This window comes from Phascolarctos cinereus, unplaced genomic scaffold (genome assembly GCF_003287225.1).
Source record: "Phascolarctos cinereus isolate Bilbo 61053 unplaced genomic scaffold, phaCin_HiC Scaffold_726;HRSCAF=1367, whole genome shotgun sequence".
NCBI classification, from domain to species: Eukaryota; Metazoa; Chordata; class Mammalia; order Diprotodontia; family Phascolarctidae; genus Phascolarctos; species Phascolarctos cinereus.
In genome coordinates this window covers 14,044,942-14,071,302 of record NW_027556098.1, presented here as the reverse complement: position 1 = coordinate 14,071,302, position 26,361 = coordinate 14,044,942, and the positions used below count along the sequence as shown (strand labels likewise).

The 26,361-nt window shown below is 34.6% G+C and overlaps 1 protein-coding gene across 2 annotated transcripts in view; it reads right to left on the bottom strand.

Annotated features, from left to right (window-relative positions):
* Nucleotides 1-26,361, bottom strand: part of ANOS1 (anosmin 1) — a 236,766-nt gene that overhangs the window by 124,264 nt on the left and 86,141 nt on the right. The window lies entirely within an intron of this gene.

The following is a 26,361-nucleotide window of genomic DNA, read 5'->3' as shown; positions in this document are numbered from 1 at the left end:
CTTCTGCACTGTACTTAATTTTTCCTTGTAAAGTGACAGATGAAATTAATATACCATTTATCTTAATGAAGAGTAATAGCATGTCCCTTGAAACTTAATTCCTTGATAATTGTTTTCACCTGGGGTTAAGGATGGACCATATTTAAAATTTGCAAATTCATTGAGTGTGTTGCACCCTTCCCCCATTCCACCCCCCCCAAAAAAACCTAAAGGAGCAAAACTCTTTTTTGAGACACTCACATCTATCCAAAGTTAATGAAAATTTCACTGCAGCTACTCTGAGCACAATTGTGTGCTCTATCTGAAAAGTTAATGCCTATCTGAAAGTTAATGGCAATGTGACCTAGCAATGGAAAAGGGAACTTTTTATTTATGCTCCTTTTTCCCATCACATCAAACAGATTTCCCCACCCCCACCAAAGCTAAGACCAAAGAAAGGCCATATGTTTTAAATTAAAAATTATTGCTCGAGAAAGATAACCACTGAATTGGTATTTTTTTCCTTTCCCTTGGGAATTCTCCTGCCCATTACACTTCCATGTCTTACCATCAAGAAAAAAAAAGTATTGATACTGTAAGCAAACTTCATGAAAAGGTAGGAAAACAGCTCTAAAAATAAGGTAAATATAGGCAACAACATAAATATATATGTAAATACAATAATGAAATCAACAAAATTAAACTTTCATGAAAAAAGATAATTCTCACAGGGCTATAACAATTTATATAGATTCATAGTTAAACTTTTGAAATTCATGACAATCTTACTTCATGTAGTTTAGCAAAAATGATATGCAACTTAACATGAACTCAGGAAAGTCGATTTTTGATTAATGGGATATAGAACTACTATCACAAAGTGGTTTGCAGTTCTGTAACAAAATTTTTGCTTGTATTCCATTTATCTCAGGGACTTTGTATCTATCCTATTGCTGAAAAGAGCTCTTAGCAGAGAGCTCAATAAATAAATTAATAAATATTTCATTTTCATTAAATGAATCACATCAAAATGAACAGCTCTTTGTTGCATATGTTAATTAGTGAGGAAGCTACAGTAATCTCCAAAATGTATTAAAGGAGTAGATGTTGCCACAAATAACAAATTTTGTGATTTCACATTTAAATATTACTTTCATTTTGTATTGTTTTTGGAAACAGGTATTTAGAGTTGAATATATTTCAGTAAGGACTCATGACATTAGATGACTTTAAATTATAGTATCTTTGACCTTATAAGATACTGTTTTTCTACCAGATATTAGTATTTCAAAAACTCTATTATATATGGTAACTAGCTTGTTGAAAACCAAATAGAGTATCATTTTCCCATGTACACTAATGTAGGAGTTGGCATTCATTAATGATTGGCTGGCATTGAAGAATTTAGCATCATCCAAGGAGGTCTTTAGGTGGACATAACTCTGAAGGAATTAGGTATATTCATCTTATGGCCATTCTTCTTTTCATTAAACCATTAGATCCATTTTTGTAATAAAATAATATGTGGTCATAAGGTATTCAAGATTAAACATTAAGCTTTGAAAGCATACATTTTGAATTACAATGCATTATAATTCCCCTTGGCCCAGACACTTTAATAGACTCTTTCTATTTTTATCATTTAATAAAGAATATGTTAAATATGTTTCCCATTTGTGATTTCAATAAAGAAATATATGCTGTAAAATGGGACTCAATTTCAAGGCTATCCCATTCAAAATGTGACCACACAAAATATAACCTACTTAAAATGTGACCACACAAGAACCATATTACCACAAGTGTTTACTTCTTACAACTTCTATTTGGAAGAGGAGAATTAGATGGACCAATGGGGACATCCCTATAGGCAAATTTTTTTAATAGTCTAATTATGTAGGCCACTGTATAATAAAGAGGACAGCATAAGGAAGAGAAGGTGATAGATGTGTGTAAGGCCAATGTTGAAAAAAATCAATTGAACAAATATGACTTGCGTAGGCCTGCTGACCTTTAGTGATATTTCAGTACTTGAGCTTTTTAATGACTTTTAAACACAATTTACACAAATACAAATTGTATTACCTGAATGAAATTAAATGTATGAAATTATTTCTGGATTGAATTGTTGGTCACAACAAAAAAAAGTACATATACAGCCATACTCCACATTAATATTACTGCAACAATGAGCTTTATATTTTCTTGGATAGCAGTGAAAATCAGCAGAAAGCAATTGCAAAGTAAATAAAACTTTAAAAGATTATTGCACATGTTATACATCTGGTGCTAATGAGATCAAGATCGATGATCTGTTAGCCACAGTAAACAATTAGCTGTGTGCTAAAAAGCATATTCCATATGTCCAAAGTACAACAAATCAGCCATTTTATATGGCCATTTGTTATATGGGAGAAAGTAAGAAACTGCGAATAGCTCAATACAAAGCCATCACCACTTACTAGAAAATAATTCAATGTGAATGAAATATTGAAAGTAGATAGGAAGCATTGGCTTGTGAGGATCAAATGAAATAACATGTAAAGTGATCTATAAATGCTAACTCATATAAAAGGCAGTAATGTATTAGTATTATAAAAATGGTTTCAATAGGCAGCATGTGGTAGTATATTACGTAATAGGCTTGAAGTTAAGAAAGTCTGGGTTCAAATCCTACCACTGATACTAATTACTGTGACATTTGTAGCTTTCTACATCTCTGTGTCCCTCAGGAATATTCCTAGAACTTATCCCCTAAATCACAGATAAACTGTAATCTGTACTAGGTAGAGGGAGTACCTCATACCATAATATGGATTATCTACTATATCTTCTGTGTCATATTTCTGACATAGGAATAAAAGAGGAATGTTAATATTAATCTATCACCAAAATAACTCAAGAGGTGAAAGGAAATGAAAATTAATACTCCCAACATGATTCAACTACAGCTGCGACATACAAATTCATATTAAGGAAGTTTGAAATTATAAGAAATCTTTCAGTTTACAGTTGACTATATAAAACTAGCTGGAAGCTGCATTTCCAGACAATTACACACACACACACACACACACACACACACACACACACACACACACACACACACACACACACACACTTGTTAACAGCTACATGCTGCACCACTCACTATATTCAGACTCTTTTGAGGGCAGGCCCAAAGATATCATTAAGATGAGTAACAGATGGAAAAAAAAATGAAGCAATACATTCCTAAATTCCTAGTCTACATGTACCTTTACCATATAAAATTAAATTATAATGCATTTCATCATCTTGACATGTTATAGATATTACACTGGGTCACTTAATTGTGAGTAGAATAGCATTAGCCAACCTTTTCTTTTACATAAAAGCAATTGAATACTAGTAGAGTCATTAAGTTATCATGAGATTATAAAACTATGAACAATTCTATCAAAATAAGTTTTTTGAGCTAACCTTCACAGTAGAAAGCTGTTGGGTTTTTTTTCCCGTGTCAGTCAGTCAGTCTGCCATATTCATCAAGAAGGCAGAGGAAACATTCAACTAAAACTGTAGACAGAATTCTAGAAGCTAAAATAATAGAAATCTTTCTGCTGTATAGAGTATAGCTAGTAATATTACTAACAAGGAATATATACATCAGTAATACTACTAAGAAGGAATATATACATCATCATAATTACCATTTGCATTTATCAAATCAAAGTAGGAAAAATACTTTGATACCTATATGTGAATTTCCATTATCCTAATTGTGTGTGTGTATGTGTGTGTGTAGGTTAAAAATGATACATTCAAAATACTTAAGAAGCAAGCAGAAATCCATCTATGTTATCCAACAAGTTATTTTAGTTCCATTAGATCACACAGTAAGAATGTATACATCTATGTAGTTTCATAATGTGTGTATGCCCTTAAAGGACAGAAATTGATTATCTGAATCTGCCTTTGTATTGCCACCAGTGACTTACTGGGCCATGCAATGAACATAATAGGTGTGTATACTTCTTAAATTAATATTTTCCTTTAGGATTTCTCTTTTAACATAGCATATATATGCATATATGGGTGTATACATATATGTATACACATGAATGGTATATATCATATATACATATATGATATGTATGTGCACACACAAATATAGCCTCCTCAGCTCTTACTTGATACTGGAGAAAGTAAAGATGTGTGATGTACATCATAAACCTCATCTGGTCATCCCTGAATAAGTGGTTAAATAAACACTGTGTGACGTATCTGGAAGATGTTTCCTTTTACCTTTCAGAGCACTGATGCAATTTTAAAATGAAAATTAATGATACAGTTAAGATAGATTCAGCATGAGTATTAGGGTGCACAATAACACCTGGAAAGGCACATTTTCTCCTTCCTCCTAGCTGATCCAGCCACATCAGATTCAAAGAAGATACTTAGCTGTGGTTTTTTGTTTGAGTTGGTTTGGTTTTTACAATAACAAGGCTAACTACAAATTAGAAATAGTGAATCCTCATTTGGTCATTTGTGATATAGGTATAGATTAAAGATGTGAATATTTCCCTAACTTATGTTCCTATTAGTTTATAAATCCAGGGTTAAAGGTGAATATGTATTTGATAGGGAATTGGGTTTAATTTTTAATCCACACCTTTCTAGTCCTAAGTATGGGGTTCAGAAAGGTGAAAATTTTTATTCCCTAATTCTTTGAGTAGCCTTCCTAAAATTAAACCCAATTTTTAATTGAAGATTCATGGGTATTCAATGGAACTTTCTAAATTTCAATGTTTGTCAAATTCAAGCTTTGAATTATTCCCTCTATCTGTCTCCATTGATCCTGTTCATATTCTGCTGAACAGAGCTAAAGAAAATCACAAAATTATTGTTGCATAATCTCAACGAATCTTCATTGCAGCAAGCCAGTCCTTTTATACCTCCCTAAGCAACATACTATCTCACATTAATAATAATAATAATAATAATAATAACTCACCTTTGTAGTTTATCACAGAGTATTCCAAACTTCTCCTATGCCAAAACTTTGTCTTCCTCCTTAAACCTCCCATGGCATCCTTTCCCACTATTCTCACAGCTGAGGACCCTTAATTCACTCATCTCATATCACTCAAAGTTTCACAAGAAGAGGTTTCACAAGAAGTGTCCCTGCCAGGACACTCTTCTACATGCTGAAGTAATCCCATTCCATCTCAGCTTTTCCACCAGAATGTTCTATCATCCCCACTCTCTCATTTATCATATTGATTCTTTTCCCATATCTTGAAGGAGAAATAAAGTATAACAAAATTAGTTAAGGATATGGCAAAGAAAATGGACTCATCCACTATTGTAAAAAATATTCATAGTCTTTAGATAAGAGACACCTGAAGCTTTGTTCTGTGACCATTGAAAAATTATTTGGTCACTTCCTCTTCTATTCTGTACTTGAACAATGTCTCTTTAGTCCAATAATAAGCCCTGCCAACTGCATAGCTAATATTCCCACAGAAGCACTCTGCCCCATCTCCTTGCCTTTTCCCTTGTCTGACTCCCCCTTTCTCTGCCCCTCCTCTTCCTACAAAAGGTGTAAGTTACTTATTTATCCTAAATTACCTCAAAATGCTGATGATAGGCTGTGTAATCTCTGCAGACTGAACAAGTTATAAAAAGTAAACCTGCACTCTAGGAAGCTGAATCCGATAACAGGAAGCATGCTTATTTCTCTCTTTTTTTTCCCCCTTACTTTTCTTATGTTTTTTTCTTCTCAAATTATCGACCCCACCCCCATCCCTAGTAGGTGAAACTAGCTGAGGGGTGAGATTCTCCCTGGGCTCTCCAGACTCTGAAGCTGAGAAATTCCCCAACAATCTCCCCTCCCATTTTGGGCAATACTCCTTGAGAAAACTACATTCATTAGGTAACTAAATTTCCTTTCTTTTCACTAAATTCTAAACCCTCTAAAATCTATCTTCTGACTTCATTCAATGGAAACTTTTTTTCCAAAGGTACCAATAATCTCATAGCAACCAAATCAAATGGCCTTTTCTCAATCCTTGTCCTTCTCGATCTTTCTATAGTCTTCTGCACTGTCCTATCACCCTCTTCTCCTGAATACTCTCTCTCTAAATTTTGTGTCATTATTCAATCCTAGTTCTCCCTGTATGACCACCTCTTCTCAACCACTTTTGCTGGATCTCAATCTGCATTACGCCCACTAAACAAAGGTCTCCCCACAAAAGTCTGTCTTCTATCATCTTATCTTCTTCCTGTAAACTGAGGGTTCCCAACCTTTTTCCATCATGGACCCTGTGGCAATCTGGTAAACCTTATGTACCCCTTCTCTGATTGTGTGACATGGGAGACACTGGCACAGGACAGCTCAGCTTGGCATGCCCACATCAGAGAACGTGCTGTGCTCTATGAACAAAGCAGAATTGAAATAACTCAGGAGAAACTCAAGAGGTACAGACTTAGAGAATCCACCCCAAATGTTCGAACAGACTATTTGTGCCTGACCTGTGGTAGAGTATTCCAAGCTTATATTGGTCTGATCAGCCACAGGTGGACACACTGAAACCTGACTTGAGCACAGTGGTGTCATTTTGGTCCTCTTCGAAAACAAAGGACAACCTAACTTCTCACTTAAAATCACCCCCTATGTTATCAAGTCTTGTTCCTAGATTCACAATATCTCTCATATACATTAATTCCCCTTCTCTCCTCTTGAACAGCTGTATCCTAAATCAGGGCCTCATCACTTCACACATATACTATTGCAATAGCCTACTTAGCTGGTTTCCTCGCTTCAAGTCTCCCCACTCCACGTCATCCAGCCCCCAAAGAGATTTTCCTCAAGCATAGGTTTGACCATGTTATTTACTACTCAGTAAATTCCAGTGATTATCACTTCTAGAATCAAAAATAAAATCATCTATGTGGGTTTTAAATCCCTTTACAACTTGACCTCTTTCTATCTTGCCGATCTTCTTACACATTACCAATGTACTCCATGATCTAATGACAATAAGCCTTCTTGCTGACCCTCACACATGACACTGTGCCTCCTGACTCTGTGCCTTTTCATTATCTCCCCATTGCCTGCCCCCTCCTGGAATGCTTTTCTCTTCACCTCTGTCTCCTGTATCACTGGGTGTCCTGAAGAATTACCTTAAATCCCACCTTCTCAGTCTCTCTTCCTCTACCCCCACTTCCCACCTAGTGATGTTTTTTCCCTTTGAGTCTTTTATTTATATTGCATACACTTTGTGTGTGTATATATATATATATATATATATATATATATATATATATATATATATGTATGTGTGTGTGTATATGTATACACATATATATGTATACAATTATTTATACATTGTCTTCCCTGTTGTAATGTGAGGTCCCCAAGGGACCATGCTTTTTGTTGTTGCTGCTACTGTTGTTTGCTTTTCTTTTTCTTTTTGTTTCCCCAGTACTTAGTACAATGCCTGGAACCTCATAAGTGCTTAATAAATGCTTGTTGACTAAGTTATTAAAAACAGCACTTAAAAATAGAACAGGTCAGGAAGGAAAGCTACAAATACATCTTCACATTACCTAACAGTCTCTTCCATCCTCTACTATTTGGCTTCCAAAATAAACAAATTCAGCAGCACTTTGGTTCATCACAACTGAAACTTGATTTAGACTTCCCAATACAACATTAACATTTCTATTCTATAGCACAAGGTGTTCATACCTTCAGGGTAATTACTAAGCTACCCTGTGGGCCAATGTATTAGGATAAGCCTTTACAACAATACAGATAGACTCTCCCTTTTTGAAAAGAAGGCCCCTGATGAGCCTTACTAAGGCTTTGAACTACATCAAAGTGGGGATCTAGCAAGAAAATGAGTCTTTGTGTGTTTACCTAATCTTACCTGAGATTCCTTCAGAAGTAAACCTACAGCTGTAATTGCAGCTATATATTCTAAATGTGAAAAAAGAAAAGTTTTGGGACTATGCCACTGTTTTCTAGGTTCATACATGTCTGACAGGAAGAAAGTCTTAGAATCAATACTATAAATATGGTGAGATTTAGATTCTTAGAATGAAAGAGAACTTTCATTCATTTAGGTGATCATCTAATCCAATGTACAATTTTGTAGTGAGCATGACATTTTAGCTAAAACTCCTAAGAAGGAACCACTTAGGACAAAGGGGGGGAGAGGGGGGAGAGGAGATACTTCAGCTTTGACTTTGGCCAGATTTTCTTCCCCCCACTCATCCTCATTCCCTGCCACCACCCATACCTTCATCTGGAGGATGAACTTGGAATATTTGAAGGCTCCAGAAGATGTCAGACTTATTATCTTCCACCTAACCTTATCCCTGAATCCACTGATGTCAAAAATTTAGGATTAGGAGCCAAAGATAGATGAATACAGATTCACCATGTGTAAGGGGAACTTCTTAAGTACCCCACAAGTGCTTAGAAAGGGATCTCCATTAAGCAGGAGCCAAGAGTTACCTCTTTACCACGTGTATTGTTTAAGTTTGAGGTCACTTTCCCCTGGACTCTCTAAATGCACAACGACCAAAAAATAATTAAAAATCAAAAGCATAATGAATCTGAGGTGTTTCTGGCAATGCTGCATCACACAACTTCACTGCAGCATTGGCTCTGAACACAAAGTGTGCTCACTTTGCATTGCACCACACAAAGCCAACAAAGACTGCTGAAACAGGGAAAGGGGTCACCAGTGGAAAAAGTTCTAAATGACTAAATGTTTCTCCACTGATAGCCTTGGGAAGTGTGGAACTAGAGCAGGTATTAGAGAATTCCCCCTGTCCCTAAAGGGCACCTTTAGAACTCTGAAGGGGAGATACAGTGAAGTTGCAGGAAGCCAGCACACTAGTGGGAGTTGAAGTTGCTATAAGGATTCTGAGTATATATGAGCTACACAGAAATTTGACAAAGATAAGATAGTATCATACAGAGGTACTATATGAAATGAGGTATGTCAGAGCAAGAAGAGAAAAGAAGGAAAGATCAAATATTGTGGTCTAAGATAGAAAAGCACCTTGAGAAAAGAGTGTTTCACCCACACAAGGTAAGGCTGCCTTGATAATGGCATTGCCAAATTAAGTAGGAAAAGATGATGAGAGTTGATAATACACTAAAACTTTATTTCCTAAGAGCCATATATGGACTATCAGAAGCTACTTAGTGGGGGTTAAAAAAATACTTTTTTTTTGTTTTCTAAGATACAGATGGGTTATTTTAAAGAACTATTTAATCAACGAAAAGCATTTCAAAACCTTAAAAGAAAAAAAATACTAACGCCCATTCCTAATTAATCATTCTACAAATTCACATGCAAATGTTCCTTTGGATGGCTTTGATCTTTACTGACGCCTGAAATAATGTTTCCAGACTTCAGAGAAAAATAGAATGAAAGGGCAAGAGTATACATAGTTAATTAAGAGTATTCTCCTAATGCTCTGGAAATAGTAACACTAACTTAGGACCTAGCCAGGAACCAACAAAAAGGATGAAATTGAAGAATATTTTTATGTCAAAGTCTACATGGGAAAATGGGCAAGCCAGTATAAGACAGGTACGCAGAGAAGGTTCATCACATGACATTTTATTTCTCAAATAACAGCACCACTATTCCACATAATGAAGGTGACCTTTTAATGCCCACTCATGAGTTCATAATATAAACTGCCAAAAAGTTTTCACTATAGTTGAAATATTTATTTAATAAAAACAACTAAAGAATGGTTACAACTCCAAGACAGAACACATCAGAAAATGACATAAAATTCGTGAAAGGACATGGAGATAACTATATTCTCACCCAATGTGTTCTTGTAAAAAATAAATGAGGGAGAAATAAAAGCAGACTTATCTCTGACCATAGGTATGTAGTGTTATATACAATGTTTTTTTATCAGACTTAATTAGTGAAAGGGATTTTTGTTAGAAACATCAGATCAGTTTAATGGAAAACAGATTCTTATGCACCTCAGCAGATACAACGTGCACATTAAAATAACGTTTTTAATTACCCAACCTGAGAAGTGTTAATTAACATATTCAAGGTTACACAGTAAGACAAAGAATGACAAATCTGGAAATTCCAGAGGTCTGGATAGCCAATAGTCCTTTATATCTACTTGAAGGTTCCTCACTGTTTGCCAAAAAGTTTAAAAAGCAACTTTCAATAACTTTCCTAAAATATTAGCTAGTGTTATTGATGCTTATATTTCAAGGGGCCCTAGGCTTTGTGTGCACTTATGAGTGACCCTCAGTACACTCCCCTAATTGTTGCGAAAAAGCTGAATCAATTGATAGAGGACAATTATTTCAGAAACTGAATGAGATGAAAGGGGAGAGGGGAAGTAAAGGCAGACATTAGCCTAGTGCTAGCCTTACAATTGTCCATCCCCCAACTGCTGTCTCTTGGTTATGACATTCTTTCTAGCAATACCAAGTACAGTGGCTCAGTACTGTTCTCTTTTGACAACTGAATTAAAGCTCATTAGGGTAAAATATAGATAATGACAACCAAAATAATGCCATTATACTTTGATAGACTATCAGTCTTAAAAAAAAATACTTAGGAAATGAAATCCCCATGATATTCTCTCATTTAGCACAGAACCTGAAGTCAGAGCCCTCAGCATGATCTCCTGAAACCATTCATTGTCTCACTATTTGGGGAGGTTGTAATCTTATTGGTGTTGTGGATCCTTTTGGCAAAGTCTGTGGATCCCTTCTCAGAATAATATGATTAAAATAATTAAGGGAAACGCTGAAGTTCAGTTAGAAATTCTTTAAAATAAACATGCAATTTTTCTTCACCCAAGTTTATGAGCTAATGAAAGCTACCAGTAAACCCCTTGGCAGTTCATGAATCCGGGAGCTATGTGAACTTCAGTACCTTTATTGTTACTGATAATAATAGCTAGCATCCATGAAGCACTTTACAAAGTAGTTTTTTAAACATCCTCTTATGTTTCTCATAATAGGGACAAGGTAGCCTGGGTAAGCTTCATGATCTCTATTTTACTGAAGAAGAACTTAAGACTCAGAACTAGAGGGACTTTCTCAGTCACAAAACTCTGTTGTGTTGTTCATTCTTCATTATCAAAGAGGACCCATGATACCAGGAGGGTGATTTTTTGACTTGCAAGTAAATTGAATTTAAGTGGGCCAGAGCTGCACAAAGTCATCAGCCTCACTCTCTACTCCAGAGTCATGGAAGTCCAATGGGCATTTCCTCAGACAAACTGAGGCCTGGGAACATTTTAAGTTAGAAAGGACAAGGTCAAAATCACAAAGCTAGCACAGACCTAGAATTTAAATCCAAGTCTTTTGGCTCCAAACCTAAAGTGTTCTTTCTACTATACCACACCTGCCTTATAACCCTTCAGCATATCTGTCTTCCCATCCATAAAAAATATATACATTTCACAGAAAAGAGCATAAGTGAAAAAAGAAAAAGAAAAAGGAAGAGAAGAAAAGAGCAAAAGACAGAATTACAGACAAGAAGAATGGCCTAGAAAGGTTCATGTTGAAATTATGATACATTTAAAAAGAAAAGCAAGCTGTACAAAATAGAGATCCACAGTTTCATGTGCAATGCTCTTTTTTTTCTGTTCCACTATCCATATAGACATGCCTGTTTCATTTCCTAAGTTCAGAATTTAAAAATAAAATCTTTTTTAAAAAAAACAGAGAAAATCTATCTACTTTACTACACATTTGTGAAAAAGAAGACAATATGATGGTGTCCAAAGAGCATTGCACTAGTCTTAAGACTCAGAAGATCTGAATTGTCTTACCACAGTATGGGCATTATGGGCAAGTGACAACTTCTTTGGATAGCATTTCTCTGTATGTAAAAGAAGGAGATACCCTAGATCGCAGGTTCTTAACCACTTTTTGGATCATGTTCCCCTTTGGTAAGCCAGTGAAACTACGGACTCCTCAGAATAATGTTTTTAAATGGATAAAATAAAACATAGGATTACAAAGAAAAGCAAAGATATGAGAGGAGTATTTTTTTTAAGTATATATACCTCAGATTAAGAATCTCTGCCAGAGATGGACTCTAAAGCACAGAGCTGTAAGCCTCTTTGATTAAGATTTCATGGAAAAATCACAACCTTCTGTTTTGTCTACTTAAAGGAAGATTTGTGTGCAGTTGTTCAGTTGTGTCCAGCTTTTCATGATCCCATTTGGGGTTTTCTTGGCAAAGATATTGAAGTGGTCTGCCATTTCCTTCTCCAGCTCATTTTATAGATGAGGAAACCAGAGTCACACCTAGCTGCCCCATATAGTACAGTATGTCTTCATATGTGTTTTCCTATCTTATATGCCTAAGAAAAGCTTAAATCTTAATAAGCCTGATGAAAAAATAAATTGGCTTAGCATATTAAGTAATGTAGAAGTGTTAAACAACATTGGCATATCAATCAATTGTATATATTTAGCAGATTTATAAAACATTTAAAAATCCATCTCTTATTTTCAATATCTAGTGCAGGGGTGGGAAACCTGCAGCCTTGAGGCCACATGTGGCCTTCTAGGTCCTCCAGTGTGACTATTTGACTGAGTCTAAGTTTTACAAAACAAATCATTCTATTAAGGGGATTTGTTCTGTGAAGTTTGGATGCAATCAAAGGGCCATACTTGAGGACCTAGAGGGCCATATGTGGCTTCGAGGCCACAAATTTCCCACCCCTGAATCTAGTGTGATATGTTAAAGTGTCCCTTTTAATATCTGCAAATTTTCCCACAACTTGTGAAGTATTTTTTCAATTGTTTTTATTCAAAATTTCAGGATAAGGAGGGATATACATATACTTAACTGAGACAAGTTTGACTTAGTTTTTGACAAAATGAAGTAGTTAATGAAGTAGCTGGCACAAAGTAGGTAATTTTATTATCAACAAAATGCTGTACTACATGCCACAAACACTGGACCTAATGTCTTACAAATGACATCTCTCTCCACATTCCATATAAAGCAAAACTGGTAGTGAGAACCATATTATCCTCACTATATTGACTGTTCAAAGTTTCGTGCCCTTCCTGTCTCATTCGTAGTTGTAGGGCTACTCCCAGAATATGCCATCATTAGGGGTTGACTACAGAATACTTCCCTCCTCAGAACAAAAACAAGTTAATTTTAGCTATAGTCTTCATAAGTATTTTATCAATTTTCTTTTCAACTTACAAAGGGTAAAGAATATCAGCATATCTTCAAGAATCAGGAAAAGAAAGCTTACTAGATAAGTGTCATAAAGCTCAATGCTTCTCCAACAAAATCCTGATCTATCCTAGATAATCCTATCAATCATGCATTCTCATAATTGAAATGTAACCTTAGAGCTCAGTAGAGTATGGAAAGTAACTTTCATTTTAAAAAAATCTGTATTTTATTAAGAAATTGAAATCAACCACATAGACATTTCCATAGTCAAAGAAAAATAAGAGAAAATTAGATATTAAGCCATGAAACTACTGTGGATAACTTTTTAAATATGGTAGTACCAAAATTATCCTTCTGATATGCGTCTCCTTGCAAAATTCTGTGCTATTGTATTTATTTTTTAATGTTTATTGACAGTCTTTTCTTTATGATTGAAGCCATCCTTCATTTATCTCCCAGGTCTGCTTCTGATTCCAGGGAGTTCATCACTATTTGCCCTGCCTCTAGCTTTTCAGCTTCTTTTTATGTGTCTTCTCCTGGTAGAATTTAAGCTCCTTGAACATATGGACTTTCTCTCTTTTTTGCTTGTATTTTTATCTCTATTAGCATATTATAAATGCTTAATAGCCAATTGTTAACTTGACCTTTTTATTTTTGTTCATCACTTTCACTACTTTACCACTCTTTCCTCTCAGCTCTTTACACTCTCCCCCAAGTAAAAGCCTTTATTTTAATTAATAAATATAGATAACAAATCTAATTTGTTTGGTATGTCATGTCTGAAAATATATACTTAATTCTACATCTATAGTCCAGCAGGAGTTGACTATTATGCTTCATTGTCAGTCTTTTAGAGTTGTGATTGATGATTGAATTGATCAGGATTCTTCAAACTTCCTAAATTATATAATTCTCCTGGTTCTGTTCACCTCTCTTCATCATTTCATAAACATTTTCAAGTTGTCTCTGTATCCATCCATTTTGTCAATTGTTATGACACATCCATATACTACAACTATGTTTGGTCATTACATTAATCAAAATTCTTGTCTTTTTTTTAATTTCCACAATATTGATTTATAGTGTTTTGTTCTCCTAGTTCTGTTCACTTCAGTCATCATCAATTCATATAAGTCTTCTCAAGTTTCTCTGAAATTGTTAACTTTATCATTTCTTATAGCACAATAGTATTCCATTACATTCATGAACCATTTGTTCAGCCATTACCCAATTGATCGAGATCTCTCACTTTCCAGTCCTTTTTCACTACAAGATGAACTGCTATAAATAATTTTGTACATATAGGTTCCTTTCCTCTTTCCTTGATCTCTAGGTCTAATATTGTAGTCTCTATGTCAAACAGCATGTATATATAATAAGTTTTAGTGAGTTTTCTGGCATATCTCTGAATTCCTTTTCAGAATGTCTAGATCAATTAGAGCGCCATCAACAGTGCACCAATATTCCTATTTTCCTACAAACCTTCCAACATTTTACATTTTCCTTCTTTTTAGTCATCTTTGCCAGTCTGAGGGGTGGAACCTCAGAGCTGCTTTAATTTGCATTTTTCTAATTATTAGAGATTTGCAGTACTTTTTCATAAGATTGTTGATAGCTTGAATTTCTTCCTAAAATTTTTCCTGTTCTTATCCTTCTATTCCTTATATCATAGAAAGAGATCATTATTGGAGAAAGTTATAACAAAGATTTTTTTCACAAGCTGTTTCCCTTGTAATTCTAACTGTACAGATTTTATTTATGCAAAAGATTTTTAATTTTATATAATCAAAATTGTCCATACAGTGTTACCTATTTAACATATTTTAGGAGCTATTCCTTGTTTGGTTAATGACTCTTCTGTTCCTTATAAAAGGTATAACATTACATTCTCCTCTAATTTTTAATGATATGACCTTATCTAAGTTGTATATCCATGTAGAGTTTATTGTGGTATTTGGCATGACATGTGAGATAAGTCAATGTGACATAGTAAATAGGGAATTGGACTCAGAAACAGGAAAATTATTTCAAATCCCATTTCAAATCCTACTGTTGTCATTTCAGTTGTGTCTGACACTCTGTGATCCTATCTGGGATTTTCTAGGCAAAGATCTTGAAATGGTTTGTACTTTCCTTCTCCAGCTCATTTTGCAGATGATGAAACTGAGGCAAACAGGGTTAAGTTACTTACCCAGGGTCATGTAAGTCTTAAGTATCTGAAGCTGAATTCGAACTCCAGGTCTGTGTTGCTCTACCCATTGCCCCTCCTAGCTGCCTCAGATACCATAGTAGGTATTTAATAGAAGCTAGCTGACTGACTGGCTAACCAATAACCCCTATGTGCCTCTGTTCCCTTGTCTGTAAAATGACAGGGCTATGATTGAGGACTTAGGTCCTTTTTGAACAATTTTCATGGAAAAGTGACTGCTTCAGTAATTTATGCCTTTCAGTTTGTCTAATAGTGCTATATTATATTCATTTTGCTCCTGGCTCTTGTGTACTTAATCTGCTCCATTGATACACTTCTCTATTTTTTTGAATACCAGATAGTTTCAATGAGAACTAATTTGCAGCAAACTTTAAGAGCTAGCCTAGGCTCCCTTTCTTCCTGCTCTTTAAAAATGTATTTCCTTCGAGATTCTTGACCTATCTTTCCTCCATATAGACATTATTGGGTTTTTTTTCTCTAGTTCTATGAAGTAATCCTTTGCTAGTTAGAATAGTAGAGCACTAAATCTTTAAATTTACTTCAATACTATTGTCATTTTAGTTATATTAGCATGGCCCAACTAGGATAAATCAATTCCTCTCTAATTATTTTTCTTTATTTCTTTAAAGAATATTCTGTATATATATTCATAATTCCTCTGTGTCTTGTTGACTTCCAGATATTTTATATATTATATATTAAATTTCAATGGAATTTTCCCTAATGTATTACTTTTGGATTTTGTTGATAATGCACAGAAATTTTGGTGATATTATGGGTTTATTTTATATATTGCTACTTTACTGAAGTGGTTAATTGTTCCTGTTCATTTTTGTTGATTCTTCAGGGTTTTCAAACCCTAGATAACTTCCAAAAAGCATCAGGTGACTCTCAAAAAGCAATAATTGCATGTCTTTCCTTATGTTTATTTCTTTAGGGTTTTTTGTTACAGATAAAATTTTTAAAATTATATTTAATAACTGGGAATGACAATTAAGATTCTTCCTATTTCCTTCAACTTATTGGGAAGTCCTCTAGTGTTTCTTCATTACAGCTAATGTTAGCTCTTGATTTTCAATAGACATTGCTTAACATTTTAAGGAAAGCTCTATTTATTCCTGTACTTGCTAGTAGGACTTGTGTGAGGGTTTTTGTTGCTTGTTTTCATTTTTACATAAAATAATATTGCATTGTGTTCCTCTCTCTCTCTCTCTCTCTACTTCTCCTCTGCTATCGACTTCTTTCATTTTGAGAGAGTTTGATTAACTAATTCACAGCCAGGTGCTAATGATGGATAACAGTTACCCTTCCTTCAGATGACCAAATTTTACCTCAAGGCTTAAACCTCCAAATGGCCCACTATAAACACTATTTTGAGGCAAGAGTTTTTCCTAGATCTTCTCAAATCATCTTATTAGATGGCTACCATCTAAAACTAGTAATATCAGCTCTCCCATATAAGTATATTGAGAGAGCCAACCCCTTATGAAAAAATTCAGAAGTCTAGTAAAGTGACAGTTTTCTAAGCTACCACTTTCATCATTAAACCAACACTAATAATAGAGAATTAGGAAAGAAATAGATGATACTATGTAAAATTTAATAATGTCACAAGGAGAACTACAAACCACTTTTTTTTCCCAATATTTTAAAAGTTTTCTATCTGGAAGATACCTCAGAAGTCCATTTTTCCCATGTCATAAGTAAGGAAACTGAAGCCTGAAAAGTATTAACAGATCTAGGACTGAAATATAAATCCTCTGACCAATATTCTTTCCACTACAGCATGTCTTTATTTTCCATCATAGTACATAGCAGGTGTTTGTTTAATAAATCTTGTTACTTGGTTGACTGATAGTCTCTAAATAAAGAGAAAAAAATCACCAGTTAACATTGAAAATAGAAACATTCCACATTACATTTGACAAACTTTTGGAGAATTCTTATGTTACTCTATTCAATTAAATTAATTTTTGATTATCTATATGTCCAGTGCTGACTTGCCTATTATAGGATAATAAAAAAGAAATATAAGATATCTCTTTGCTGAAGGAATTTACAATCTAGTTGAAGACAAGACTCATATGTATGAAGCAATTGGAAGACAAAATAAGAAAGAAATGATTAAGTATTCTTTGGAAATGAAAAAAGGAAGTGATCAATGTAAGCAGAATGTAAGCAAAATTACAGAGAACATGGAACTTGAGTTCTACTTTGAAGGTCTGTACAATGTAAACTATTGAAAGACATGAAAAGGAATTCTGGGTAAAGTTAAAACATCCATTATGTAGCCTTTTCTGAACCCTGCCCCCAAGTCAGTGTTCTCTACTTTCTCAACTAAGTCTAGGGTACTTTGCCTCCATTACCTTGTATCATATTTCTCTGTATATTAATCCCAGAAGAATGTAAGATGCTTGAGCACAGATACTATTTTATTTTTGTCTCTGTCTCCTGAATAAGGCTTTGTACATTTTTTAAATTTAAATGTGTTATGGTTATTTAGTTTTATGAGATTGTTTTCCTCTATTTAACTGCCCCAAACTACTCAGCTTTTAGAATTGACAATTTTACCATTTTTTCCTCACTGTCAGTTCTCAGTGTGTCAATTTCTTGTAGCTACCCCTACCTCATCTTCTTCTAATCTTCTGTTATCCCTTTGTAAGAAATAAAGTTTGCTTGGGGACATCAGAGAAATAAGTTTTTTGAAGCAATAGTCTTTAAAGTTTAGATACAATTCTAAGTTAGTAGATGCTAGTTTGACTGAGTAAAGGACAAATGTTGATGCAATGAAGTGTGTACAGGATTTTTATAAACAATCATTTGCTTAAAAGGCATCACCTACTTTCTAATTGGTGGCCATGTTTTAGTTAATGGGGTAGGCAGTCTGACCATTGGATAAATAACTTAATGCTATAACTTTTTAAATGCTAAACACAGTTATTTTAGCAAAGAAAATGAGGGAACACTGTCAGGCTTCAAAAATCCTTAAGTAGCTGTCCTCTCGTTATCTAAACCAGTCCAGCTAAACATTTAATTTCTTTCTATATAATTTTTTTAAAAATGTAAACTTATAAAAAGCCAAAACAAACCCATCTACTTTGTATTTCCTAAAGTATCTGACATATCCTCTAACATATTCTGGCTATTTATACTGACACTTATGATAATAAACTATGTAATTACTAAGCCTCACTTGATCTTACCATCCCTACTAATTATTGCCCTATTTTTCTCTTAACTTTTTCAGCAAAAACTCATTGAGAAAGCCATCTGCAATCTTTGCCTTCACTTCCTCCCTTCTCATTTGCTTCTAAACCCAGTGAAATCTGGCTTCTGACCTCATTATTGAGTTAATGATCTCTTCATTGCCAAATCTAATGACCTTTTCTCAACCTCATCCTTCTTTCTATAGCACTTTACATTGTCAATCACCTTCTTCTTGTGGATGCTCTCTCCTCTCTAAGTTATTATTCGTACCTGTCTCACCACTCCTCAGTTCCTGTTTCTGGCTCTACAGCCAAGCCAATCACTAACTGTGGGTATCCCCCAAGGCTTTGTTCTGGGCCCTTTTCTTTGCTCCCTCTTCTTACCTCCCACAGCTCCCATGGTAATACTGTTACCATTCATGATTGCAATTATCATCTCTACATAGATGGTTCCCAGATTTATGTATCCAGCCCTAACCTCTCTCCATGGTTCAACTTTACATCAACTATCTCTTGGACACCTCAAACTGGATGTTCTATAGACTCCACACATTCAATATGTTTAAAATGGAACGTGTTATCTTCCCCATCTACCTCTTCCCCACTTTTTTTACTGATTAAGCTTACAATCATTCTCTCAGTAACCCACATTTTCATCCTGGGTGTTATTCTCAACAGCTCTTACACTCACTTAACATATGTTAGGTATGTTCTTGTCATGTGACACATCTTATCATTTCTGACTTACAACAGCTCTTGCATATGCCCCCTTCATTCACGTAGCTACCACTATAGTTCAGGCTCTCATTTCATATTGGACTATTAGAATTGCCTTCTGGTTTGTCTCCCTGGTTCAAGTCTCTTCCCCAATCCATTCTCCACTCTGCTGCTAAAATGACTTTCTTAAAATCATCATGTTACACACACACACACACACACACACACACACACACACACACACACTGCAATCAATAAACTGTAGTGTCTCCCCATTACCTCCAGGATCAAAATACAAAATCATCTATTTTCCAGTTAAAGTCATTCAAAACCTGGCCCTTCCTATTTTTCCAATCTTTTTACATCTACATGGACTTTGTGATCCCAGTGACACTTGTCTTCTTGTTCCGCCCACACAACACTCCACCTCCTAACTCTGTGGCTTTTAAATGACTGCTCCTAATTCCTGGAATGTTTTCTTTCCTTATCTTCTATCTTATATGTCTTTCCTTATCTCTTAACTTCCCTGGATTCCTTTAAGACTTAGCTCAAATTTCACTGTCTATGTATGTAGTTTGCATGTTGTCTCTTCCATTAGAATGTGAGCTTCCTGAAGGCAAGGACCATGTTTTGCCTTCCTCTGTATCATGTCTGCTTCACACAGTGTCTGGCAGATAGTAAACACTTAACTAATGCTTGACCAATCTTTAAACTTCAGAATTCCTTTCAGTAGCTGAAATATCTTGGGCACAAGGATAATCACACAAAAAAATTAAAGATTCTTCCTCACACAAATTGTTTCTATTGAAAATCAAATATTCCTTACTTTTTTTTTAAAAAAAAGGGCACCTCAAAAATCTAACTCATGAATCTTGTCTTTCTTTATATCCACTCAAGTTGAAGGTATTTACTTTGATTCACTCCAACTCATTTGAAAAAATTTCCATATAACAGCATTATGTGCTATACATCAGCTAGGCATATAATCTTTAAAGTATATTTGCCAGGATGAAGAATCTCCTTCTGTGCATATGGTTAAGGATTTATCATAATTTGGTGATTCAAAACTTAATAAGTAGAATACAACTTGAGCATACATTAAGTTTATTTCATTTTTTAACAAATCACTGCTCCACAACACGGAATAATGAGAAGAGCATTGAACCTAGAGTCAGAAGCCCTGAGTTTGGGTGCCATTACCAACATTTAATAATTATATAATGCTGGAAAAATCCTAAACTCTTTGAGTTTCAGTTTTTTCAGTAAATTGGAAAAGAAAGGACTAAGCATTTATTATATACCTACTTTGTGCCAGGAATTGTACCAAGTACTTTCCAAATGTCTCATTTGATCCTCACAATAACTCTGCGAGATAGGTGCTATCATTAACCCCATTTTGCAGTTAAAAGATTGAGGCAGAGGTTAAGTGACTTGCCTAGAATCACACAGAAAGTAAGTATGTGATGCCATATTTGAACTCAGGTCTTCCTGACTACACCACAATGCTCTATCTATCCCCTGCATTACCAAGCTAGTGGTAACAATACCCACACAGTTTTTGTGAGAATCAAATCATATAATACATTTGAAAGTGTTTTATAAAATGTAAAGCACTGTATAATATAAATCATTATGATTTTAACCATGTCTTATATATATAAAATCATATTTAATACACTGGAGGAAAATAAAATTACTATCATAGAAAGAAGTTACATATAAGGAAAATTAGAAAAATATTAATTATGCTTCATTGATTTGAACCTTAAAATATTGATACAAGCTTATGGAATATTTAGTATGTTAATTTATAAAGCTCAATTTTGCAGATTTCAAAGAGGATAAAATAGGTTGGTTTGTTTGTTTTTTAATAAAACACTGACATATTAAAAGGAAACATTCCACATTCTCCAAACGTTCAGGAAACTAGAGATGGACAAAACTGGTTTTGAAACAAAAGATTCCGGCAAAAAATAGTTGCAGATTTATATCAACTATGATAAGCAATATTAACTCCTTTCTTTCTTTCCAACTCCCAGCCTCTATGTAGTAGAGAAAATTCAAACCTAGCCTACAGCAGGATTGGCCATGCATACTCCGGAATGTGGCCCAGGCAGCTAGAGTGCAGACAGAAAATCACACCCCGACTGCCAACAGCCCCCTTTGTTCCAACCCCAAACAAATTCACCCAGGCATCAAACAAAAATAACAACAATACAAACAGTGTGGAAACAAACATGTCATAATGCCACAGATCAGTTTGGGAATGAAGAGAGGCATAAATCAGTCACTAACACATGGCCTTTCCCAGAGGATCTGAGGACCAACTTTTTCCATCCAGAGTTCTAACTAATTAAAGCAGGGGTTCTTAGCCTTTTTGTATCATGGATCCTTTTGATAATCTGGTGAAACCTATCAACTCCTCAGAATAATGTTTTTAGATGAATAAAATATGTAAGATTAAAAAATATATCACTTATATTGAAATACAGTTATAAAAAAGACCCCACAGATCCCAAGTTAAGAATCCCTAGAAGTCCTGGATTTATTACTTCAGAAAGGGGTCAGATTCACAATAAAATTCAAGTTTTTTGATCATCAAATCAAGTAATTTACCAACAATTGTAATATACGGGAGCTGGGACATTTCTAGGATGAAAACTAACAGAAAATTCACTCCAGTGCTTTTTTCCCACAGTGCAGGGTAAATCAGCCTTAGGCTCCAAAAGGATTTTAGTTATTAAACTATCTAAACAGGGGCATCTTGATGTAGTACTTTCACGTTTTATATTTGCACATCTTGAACCAGATTACATTTGGAACCAGGCACCAAAGTGGCAAAAAGTGGCATTCTATAGACAATTTTAAAAGCTTCCAGACCATCATCAAAAAAATGATCTAATTGAATTATGGGCATTAGTTCTCACCATTATTTCTAGAGAATCAGTTTGAAAATCTATTCTCAAAAAAAAAAAATCTATTCTCAAAAACCTTGGTCCAAAGGTCCCAAATCTAAATGAAGAGAAAAGAATCTAAGTCTAAATCTTGGTCCTAAGGAAGAGGGAGGATGGGAAAAGTCAATAGACCAGTTCTCTAGATTCAACTAGCAGCCTAAAATTACTCTATTTTCATCTTTCTCTCCTTATAAATAGATTTATTTCCCACAGACTCTGATACCACATAGTTCTTTTCATCCTGGATGTCAGAAAAAATAAAATTTGCTTCCTAGTAACTGAAGTATTCTAAGTTATTGTGTATTATGTAGGAGAATGGGAAGGGCTATTTCATTATGGTCCTAGCTCTATTCTCTAAGCAACATGAAAACAAGTTGGTTACATAAGAAAAATAAGAAACAAGAAAAATTAATTTAAAAAAATAAAAAATAGTAATAAGAAAATAAAATATATTAATACTACATTTAATTATTTAATAATACATTAATCAATAAGAAAAAAAAGGTATGAATCCAGAGTCTTTCAACATGTATAAGCAGAATGGCAAAATGGACACAGAACCAGAAAGACTTGGGTTGAGCCTTCTTATGCATTCTGGCTGTACATTGTTGTCTAGTCAATTAGTCATGTCCAATTCCTCATGAACCTATTTGGGCTACCGGATACTGGACCAGTTTGCCATTTCCTTCTCCAGGTCATTTTACAGATAAGGAAACTCAGGCAAATAGGTTCAAGTGATTTGCCCAGGGTCACACAACTACTACTTGTCTGAGGCTGGATTTGAACCCTGGTCCTCCTGACTCCAGGGCCAGCACTCTATCCACTGCTCCACCTTGCTGCTGGTTTTGTGACCCCAATCAAATTACTTTAACTCTCAGTGCTCTAGGCAGCTTATAAGACTCTAGATGGTACAGAAGCTATCAATCTGTATTGGTAGAGTGAATTTCTTCACCTAGGAGCTCCCTGTAACTATGAAATCACAGACTGTTTCCCTTATACTTCTTAAACTTAAATCCTTCTAATGATTGATGGTGGTGATGATGATGACAATGACAACTACAATGATAACAGAGAAGCTAGATGATGCTGGAGTCTGGAAGACCTGAGTTCAGATCTGGCCTCAGACACTTACTAGCTATGTGACTCTGAGCAAGTCACTTAACCTCTGGTAGATTTAGTTTTCACATCTATAAAACTGGGATAATAATAGCATCTACCTCCTAAGGTTGTTATAAGGATCAAATAAGACAATAATTGCAAACTTCTTAGCATAGCATGTGACACATCATAAGCACTATGTAAATATTCATTAATATTGTATTTACTTAAACGAAACTCTAAAGACCCATATTTTATAAGGAAAAGAGCAATACTAGTGAGATGGGAAGCACCTTAGAAGTCAAAAATTATCCTGAAGAAAATAGATAAATACACCCTCAAAAGAAATTCTAGATAGGCAATGAAGTAGATAATTATAGTGAGTAAATAGAAAAGATGTTAATATTTCCATGTTTTCATGGCCCTTTAACTTAGGGTGAAATTCTGTTTTGGCAACAAAATTAATAATCCTTCATTACTGTGAGCTGGAAATAAAGTAAGTATCCAAAATATATGTGATACAAATACATAAGATTGGAGTCATTTACAAAATTTGTCAGTCCTGAGTGATCATCTAGTCCAAAGCAAAAAGGAGGGGAATTCCTAAAAGATAAATTGTCAAATGATATGAACAGGCTGTTTTCAAAACAAGGTTATGAAATTATACTCCATAATTTCACAGATTCAGATTTAGAGCTAGAAGGGACATTAGAAACTATTGAGACTGCACCATTAATAATAATAGAAATGCCAGTTAAAAACTTTGAAATTTCACCTCAAACCCCCAAGACTGACAAAGATGACAATAGACAAACAGAGAATGTTGGAGGAGGCACAGTTGTGTTAAAGCAATTTTTGGTGAAACTGTGAATAAATTTAAATGTTCTGGAAAACATTTTATAGGTTATACTAAAAATGTCACTAAATTTATGCATTCACTTTGATCTAGAGATGACCCTACTAGGCATGTAACAACAAAGAGAAATGTCCCATATATACAATAATATTTATATCAGAACTTTCTATAGTAGTAAAGAACTAGAAGGAATGAGGAAGAGTTGAACAATGAAATGGGATATTATTGTGCCATAATAAATAATGAATACAAAGAATTCAGAGAAATTTGGAAAGAAGTATGAAGCTGAGCAAAATAAACTAGGGGAGTCAATGTATATAATGATCCCGATAATGTAAAAGAAAAGAAAGGTGAAGACATCAAAACTCTGATTAATTCAGTGTCCCCTTGTAACTTCAACCGACTGTTGATGAAGCATGCTTTTGGAGATCTTTGAAGTACTGAACGAATCTTACCCTAGAAAAGTGCTAATACTAGGAAAATAAAAACAGAGCTAGTATTTCAAAGGCATCCATCCACTTTACACAAACAGTAGGATAAAAAATATGCCTGTGGTTGATAAGCAGTGACCTTTGATTTGATTCTAATTAGTACATTCTTTCTCCCTATCCCTCCAGAGCAAATTAGTAGCTAAGTGATTTCACTAAATACCATTCTACAATCTTATATGAAAAAACCTGTGCAGGAAAATGTAAGACCTAAAGAAAGGGCCCTCTGAAGTATAATAACAGAACCAGGGCAAGACCATAGTGCTGTTTATTTCCAACTCATGACGCTTTTCTTAAACAACTAATTAATAACGAACATTTATGTAATGCTTTAAGGTCTGCAAAGGACTTTATATGCATTATTTAACTAGTAGAGCAACCACAGAACAAGAAAAGGAGAAAAATAATTAGAATTAGACTGGTGGGCAAACATCCCCTAAGCCCTGTTTACAGCACATCAGTCTCTTGACATCAGAGAGAATTAAATGCCTAACCCAACCAGTCAAGCAGATGTGAGTTTACAAACCTACTTTTATACCAGGAAAATGTCATGTTCTTAGTGGTCACACCATTTAAACTGTCTCTTGTGCCCCAAAATGAAGAAACCCTGCTGCTAATGCCCATATTTGTGCATATAAATCTCTAATCTGTCAATCCAGTTCCCCATGAATAGTCTATTTAGGTTTGGTTTAAAACAGTGGGAAGTCGACCTACGCAAGAGAGTTCTCTTGTAAAATGACCGGAGGTCAGTGTTATTATCTCTGTAGGCAACCAATGGTGCATTTGTTCCACACTATGTATGAGTCATTCATTTATAACAAGCTTCAGTGCACTTTGAAAGAGCTGGGAGGGATGGGTATGCAGGCTTATCTCCTGTCAGCCAGATGAAGTATCAAGAATGAGACACGTTCAGTACTTAACTGACCAACTAAAAAGTCTTAACTAATTTGTTAATTAGTAAATAAGACTCTTCAGCTTGAACCCCAAAGGATATCCTGGTTCTAAAATCAGGGAAACCAGTATCAATTAGAGCATATCTCACTCATTGTGCTAGGATGGCATCTCCATTAAACATACCCCTCACCATAAGCTGGAAAGGCCGGAATGAAAAGGGTGGTTTTTGTAAATATTCTGAGAAAAAAAAAATATATATATATATATATATATATAAGATGGAACTAAAAGAAATTACACTTTTCTCATTCAGATAGCATGTATGCTACTGTTTAAAAAATTTGCAAATGTAACATTCTCAAATGACAAAGAATCAGGTCAATCTCCAACCAAAACTTTAAAGTTCATACTGTAAACACCTTATCTTTTTAAAAACTAATCACACAATATAAATTGAATCTAAATCAAAGTTGCAAGGCATTTGTTATGGTTCCCACTTTATGTATGTCTTTTGACTTAAAAAATTCTGCTTTTGTTATTTTCTTTATGTGTTGCAGTTAATTGTTCTTCTGCCAAATGCATTTCCGTATCTCTGAATTCTTTGGTTATCACTTTGTATTGTTATTAAAGAGAAAGGTAAGAGTGCTATTATATTGATCATTCTAAACATGTCAGCAGATACTGGACATGAATCTATTACTGTATACTAAATGTAATTCATAAAGATATAGTTTAATATGCCATAGTATCTAAGGAAC